Here is a 7,500-nt window from a genome sequence, read left to right as displayed (position 1 = left end):
GGTAACAGGTAGGTATGAATGAAACATGTATATGAACATTTTGTATGAAACACATGAATTACATTACAACATGTATGACATGTAAAACAACACACAAATAAGTTAAATAAATATATACGTTATAAACATTTAAAACATTTTTAAACAATTTCACAGTATTTACATCATTGTGTGTGTGTGTGTGTGTGTGTGTGAGAGACAGACAGTCCAGTAACCAACAACAAGGTTAGAAGGATGTTCTCCTCTTCTCCAGTTCCCATCAACCACAGTTTTGAAGTGTTCATAACTGTTATATGTTACACACAAGCACAATGCTGTAAGTACCATAGACTATATTACAGTGTCATACAGTACAGCACACAATGTGCTGTGTGATCATAAGGAAAATACACATTTTAAATCAATTTCACAGTATTTACATCATTGTGTGTGTGTGTATCAGTATGGTGTGTGTGTGTGTGTGTGTGTGTGTGTGTGTCAGTATGGTGTGTGCGTGCGTGCCTGCGTGCGTGTGTGTGTGTGTGTCAGTGTGAGTGACAGACAGACAGACAGACAGACAGTCATTGCAACCCACAACAGGTTTAGAGGGTGGCTCTCCTCTTCTCCAGTTCCTGGTCCACCACACTTTTAAAGTGTTCATAGCTGGTGTATGTTACACCTTCGAAGCCAGGTGTGGTGGACATATTGGTGGCGGGGCAAAAGGTGAAGATTTTCTGGCTGCTTCCAGCCACCTTGTCTTTGGAAGGGGTGTATTTCTTCCGCTGCCCCCCACACTGCGGCACTTTGCAAGCCCCACATGGCTTATTGGACTTGTTGGGCATCACAGGTTTCACAGCGGGAGGACAGGGTGGGAGGACAGGGAGGAAGACTGGGTTGGCGGATGGCAGCAATCTCACTGAAGGAGCCTGTGGTTGGGTTGGCAGCACTAGGAGGACAGGTGCTTTTGCCACGGCAGATGACACGTAGGATGCAGTGGCAGGCTTGGGCTGGATACTGCGGTGTGAAGGCCCTGGTTGACAGCCTGGCTGTGGCTCTGACTGCAGCTGCGGCTCTTCAAAGTCCAACCTGTAAAAAAGAAAAGAAAAACACACACACACACAAGCACAATACTGTGAGTATCATATACTATAATACAGTGCAATACAGTACAGCTCTCCACAAAAAAATAAACAGATAGAGTGAGTGAAGAGCTTACCTCCGCTTTTCCCCACGCCTTTTGCCAGCGACATGGTGAGGCTCCTGGTACTGCACCTGAGGTCTGTCTGGTGGTGGCAGTGACGACGGCAGAGCAGGGGCATCAGGCATTGGTTGGCCTGACAGAACGTCCCGATGAGTCTTCACTCTTGGCCTGACCGTTGCCCTGAAGTTGGCCATCTTCTCCTCCCTCCTGAAAAAGTTGCTGATGGACTTGGCGTTTATGTTGGGCAGCGGGATGGCGAGGCTGCCCAGGACCGGGTCGTCCCTCACTCTGTCGGCGATCCTCTTGTACTGGCCTTTGATGGACGAGGTCAGCTTGCTGGGAGACGAATGGAATTTGCTGCAGGTGGGATAGTGCTGCAGCATCTTAATCAGGAGGTACAGAAGACGGCTCTCCTCGGTCACCTGCGCTGCTTGGGGGTACCTCATCCAGCCAAACTTGGTCTTCTGGGCCGCGCTGGTCTCTGGCGTGTCGGCTCCGAGGCAACGGCCAAAGAGGGTATAGCCCCACCTGGACTCGTACTTCTTGACGAAGTTGGCGCCGGACCGGTCGTGGTCGTGGAGAGCAGCAGCAGCCGTGGCAATTTGCTGCCTCAGCACGGCGGGCACGAGGTGGTGGTGGTCGCTGTCGTCTGCCAGCTGGAGGAGAAGCGACGCAAGGGCCTCCACTTCCTCTATCCCAGGCAGATGGAGATGGCGTTGGCTGGCCAGGACATCCTGCAAAGCGGGGTCGTCCTCTTCCTCCACCTGCTCTGCCTGAGTGAGGACCACGTGCTTCTCACAGACGTGGTCTATGGGGTCCTCCTCCGACATGCCTCCGACACCTTCGTCAGCCTGCTCGTCCTCCTCTTCCCCGCCACTCTCCTCAGCAGCGGACTCCCCTTTCCCCTCCTCCTCCTCCTCCTCGTCCTTCCTGCACTGCTCCTCCTCAGCTGCAAAACATTACATTGTGTTGAGTTACATTGTGATTAGTAGTGATGAGTACAAGGTTATCAGACAGTTAGCGGGCAGGTGATTTTAGTATATATTGTTGTGTGATGAAAAATGCTGTACCTTTCTGCGCGTAGTAGTGCCTTGCAGTGAATGCGGTGGATTGGCACATGGCATACTCAACGCCAAGCAGCTCCTCCTCGTCCGGGTGGTTGTAGTCGTCAGGGTACGGCAGAGGCGCAGCGAAATTCGGCTCAAAGACGTGCTCCTTGCCAAAGAGCAGCTCCGCCTGGCGATTCATTCGCTGGATCCTCGCAGCGTCCACACAACTCGTCTGACGACCACGCCCTCCCTCGACGCGAAGGGACTCCATCCTGGCGTTCCACTGTACGGCGAAGGCGATCAGGTACGCCTGAAACACATTGCATGTAACACATTTCTGGCGTTATTGTAGTTGAAAATTAAAGTTGCCCTTCTTTAAGCATAATGTTGTCTATTTGTATAACATTCTTGAAAAAATCTAATAAACAAATATTTTTTAAAAATAAAGAAAAATGAGAATTGACGATGTTGACAAAGCGTTTTGTTTTCATTACTCACTTGGAATGGCATGATGCCGCATCTGTTTGATGGTATGGCGTTTACAAGATGGGAGTGCAGCCCTTCCAGGGAATTGCTGCCACGCCGGCACCTGTACTTCTGCAGCTTCACACCGTTCAGCACCACCGTCCTCACTGCCACGTACAGTGGAACACCAGGGGGGTCCTGCAACACACACCACAGTACGAGGTTCATGATTACTCTGGCCCATCCATGTGTCTAAACATGGCCATACTTGTATCTGTCTTGACCCATTCACAAATTAACTTGCCTGCATGCATCCGAGGTGCTTGCTCGCCGTTGCCCAATGCGCATCTACGGCGTCTGCGGACTTGAACAGGGGGATGCCGTCGATGTCGAGGCCTGCTGGTCCCTTGAACTCATCAAGGATGGAGTCCACGGTCGCAGCAGTCTCCTGTAACGCACAGGTGGGAAAGTTATAATTAGAAATGTTATTCATATAACACAGCTTTATTACACATGATGCGTTTCTATTACAAACTTATTACAAATAGTTACCTCAACACCCCTCGTGATGCGCCTGACGTAGCTCTTGATCTGCGACGGCTTGAGGAAGGCGAGCATCTGCTGGTCGGTGTGGTTGCCGTACAGTTCCTCGTTGCCCTTCCGCACTGCCTGGACCAAGAGCAACATGTCCCCCCTGTTGTAGGCCAACACCGCCCCCGCCATGGCACTCATGAAAACGCCGTACTTGGCGTGGCTCTGCTTTATCACAACAGCATCCCAGCGGTGCAGCCAGTGCCTGATGTCGAGACGGACCACAGCACCCCTCTTCACCCAGTCACTGAAGAGGGTCTCCAGGAACGATGAGCCACTGTCACTGAAATGACATGGGAAAAAAATAGCATGCATCTACAAAGTATCTATGCAATAGTGTTTCACTAAAATAACTTGTCATGTGTTATTATAATTACCTGAATTAATTATTTTAAATATCATTACATTGTGATGAGATATCATTATGCTATGATGGAATTAATGAAATTAAAATGTACCGGCAGCAGTTGTTGTCGGCGTAGATGACTCTCGGGGCTGGAGCGTTGGCACGCTCGAACCGAGCCACAAGACCCCTGGCCATGCGTGCATAGCAGCCCTCGGACTCAGCTGCCACCACCACCGTCGTCAGGAACTGACCCCACTCGTTCAGGACGCTGGTGAGGTACTGCATCGTGCCCTGGCCGTCCCCGTAGATCTTCTTCAGGACCTGTCATAAAACAGACCAAATCAAAACATACACATCATTACATTACATTAATGTCACCAGTTAAGACACACAGCATTTTTTTTTTCTTTTACCATAACATGATGGCTGCGTGCATACCTTTCTTGTGCCGTCTATGCAGAGGAATTCTCCAGTCATGCTGAGGATCTCGCTGCGGTACACTGGCATCTTCTCCATCTCCATGATGAGGTGTGCTCGCCTCAGCACCCGGGCAGATGGAAGAGGAGACTGGGGAATGGGAGGGGTGTACGTCCCTGCAGGCTTGGCGAAGGCGAGGATGCCCTTCTGCGAGGAGGATGAGGCTGCCGTCGACGAAGAGCCAGCTGTGTGTGCGTCGTACAGCAGAGTCTGGTACAGGTCACGCCGCTCGATGTACCACTCGTCGTGGCCCTGTTTCAGCAGCCGCTGCACCTTGCTCATCGACACGGCGTTGAGGCGGTCGCTCAGCAGAGTCACCACTCCTCTGTCGATGGCGCGCTTCCCACACAGAATGGCGGGGAACATCCGTCTAACGGCAGGGGCGAGGCTCATCAGAACTTTTGGACTGTAGGCCAGCCAAATGTACTGCTGCTGCTGATGGTGATCTTCCTCCTCCTCCTCCTCCTCCTCCTCCTCCTCCTCCCCCTCGATGTCGTGCGCCACCGACACATGCCTCACCTTCTCGCAGTAGGAGCACTTCAGCTTCTCTGTCAGGAGGGTGTAATAAGATGACATGCCACACACCTGCCTGGCATAGCTGCCAAAGCCCTTCCTCTCCAGGTATTCCCCAGGCGGCGCAGGGCAGTTGGTGTTGGGGCAGGGAATCATGGCCTTCATCACACCGACGGGGCGCCAGAAGAAGGCAGGCGTGGTGAAAAAGGAGAGCATGCTGGGAACTGCTCCCTTGACGGACACAGGCAGTGGGGGTGGGTGGAACTCCATCTTCTCCTTCAGCAACTTCCTCTCCACAATGTCACCTTTGGCATTTTTATAGCGGGATGCCCTCTCAAACAGGCCATATGCCTCGTTGCTCTTCATCCACTTAATGTTTGGGAGGGCGATGCCAAGTGCTTGGGCAGATGAGGGTGGCTCCTCCCAGTACCTCTGCCAACCTTCCAGGTGGATGCCGGAGGACACAGAGGGCTCCTGCGATGGTGGCACGGCAGGCTCCTGGCTGGCAGCTGCGGCTGGGGTGAGCTGTCCCACGGTGGTGATGTGGGTGGAGACAGGGACCTGGGACTCATCCAGGAGTTGTTCTGCAAAGCACACACACACACACACACACACACACACACACACACACACACAGAATTGAGATAGTTATTCTAAATGAACATAATGACAGAAGTAAAGAAAAACATTATTAGTTTAAGCCGCTCTAGAAGGGATACAATGGTCAATTCATTCCATATGTAAGCATAATAATATTACCTGCCACAGCCAATAGCTCGGCATCACTGGCATAATTGGAGCCATGCTGGGAAAAGGATGACACCGCTGCGCCTGTCTTTTCCTGAAAAAACAAAAACAAAAAAAACAACAGTAAGATCCAGACATCATGGTTTTGAAATAGTGTGGATTATCACTCACATGTACATGTAGACATTTTAACCTAGCTAACTTGCCTTCAGCTTCTTGTCAACTAGACAGGTGACAGAGGGGAAGTTGTTAACATATTCCTGCAGGCGCTCCTTCTGCCACTTCATGAGCTCATTCAGCTCACCCTGGTGAATGTATTCGGCCAGTATCCACGCCACCCAACCAGCGTCATTCTCCAGCAGCCACCTGAATGTCTGCCCGGCGTACTTTCCAAAGGTCATGACGAGCTGGCCTCTCCACATTTCCCCTCCAGCCTCTCTGGCAGCGGCCTCCGCCTTCACGGGGTCCAGCCAGGTCGGGTCCACCTTCTTGTTGGGGTTGTCTGCCTCAGCCTTGGCAGCTGCCGTACACCTCAACCGGGCCTCTCCTTGCTTGTACAAAGGGATGTTGGGGTACTGGTGCTGTTTCTGGTGTAGGTCCAGCTGGGGCTGGGTAGCGAAGCTCTTCCCACACACGTCACAGGCATGCTGCTTTGGGTAATGGAGCTTCATGTGGCGTGTGAGGTTGGACTTCAGAGTAAACCTCTTGTTGCATACCTCACACTCATAGCTATCATGGCTCTCCATTCTTTCTGGTAATGTAAACACAGGTAATAGGGATCAGACAGTGATGACTGTTCATTTAACTTTCCAACAAGTGACTGTAACAAAACTTTTAAACATGGCTTATTTACAGTCAGTAGTCATCATATGAATAAGGTCAAAGCAAGACAGCCAAGTTATTTATTTAAACTGGATGACAGTATTTAGTTACACAACACAGCTGTTACAGTGGTTAGCCTACTATACAGCGGGCTGTCATTAGTTCAGTCTAGCAACATTTCAAAGCTGGAATTAGTCACCCAATACAGTATTTCATGCAATGACATCCTTTCCCTCCCTGAGTAAAACTAAAAGCAGATAATTTAGATTGACAATATGTAGCCCTTTATTATACAGAAATGTGCTGTTGGTGTATTAGCCTAGGACAACACGCTCGCCAGATTGTTATCTAAATAGCCCTATGTTGTTAGAAATTGCTGTTTACCAGGTATGCAGCGCATCCCATGCAACAAGAGATTAACACGGTCGCCAAATTGCTTTATGTTACACTTACTCTGGCATCGGCTGTTGTCTAAACAGTCACATTTACCCACATTAACACATATCCACATCAAATTGACCAAGAAAATGTTGATTGTCGCTGAAAAGCAACAGGTGTGCAGGTGTGCGACGTAGCCGCTAGTGCTACTGTAATCGTCGTTGCGCTGACCGCTAGCAGACTAGTTACCTCAGGAGGCGAATGAACCTGACAGAAAACTTTGCAGATAGCCCCCAACTCAAACAAATTTCGACGAATTATAGATTAATACTAAGAAAACTTTCTTCTAACAACACACTTTCAACTCATTGTAAACAGTCTTGTTAGCCGCGTTAGCTAGCTACAGACGCACATTAATCAGCTTGGGTGAATATAGTCATGCCATACACCGTTGGAAAGCTTACATTGTCACGATTAAAACGAGACCAACCACGAGTAATATGGTTGCTCACAGACAAAACGGCGTTAGGTTGACTGAAGTCTACCCAGCAGCTAAAAACATACCTTCAACGTCTTCCCTTTATACACAACGACCGTGTTATGACACAGAATCTTTTCTCTTTCTACAAAATCGATACAGCTTAATACATACCTTAAAATTTTTTAAGTTAACTAGCAAAGGATGAAGAGAATACAATTTACCTGAGTGAATCCTCCGTTGACAGTAGTGGCAATGACCGGTGAATACATTAGATGACGTATTATGATCCTCGCTCAATGATTGGTCTGTTGAGCGCTGAGCTCTGCTCAACATTGCTCAACCATTGGCTGATCGCTCCTCAACTCTGCTCAACATTGCTCAACCATTGGTCGGTTGACGGGAGCTTAGGGACTTGGTGGAGAAAGTGCCTGGGAATACCAGGTGCTGTAAG

The sequence above is a fragment of the Scomber japonicus genome, chromosome 22 (assembly GCF_027409825.1).
Source record: "Scomber japonicus isolate fScoJap1 chromosome 22, fScoJap1.pri, whole genome shotgun sequence".
Lineage (NCBI taxonomy): Eukaryota > Metazoa > Chordata > Actinopteri > Scombriformes > Scombridae > Scomber > Scomber japonicus.
Note: the sequence above shows the minus strand (reverse complement) of the source record.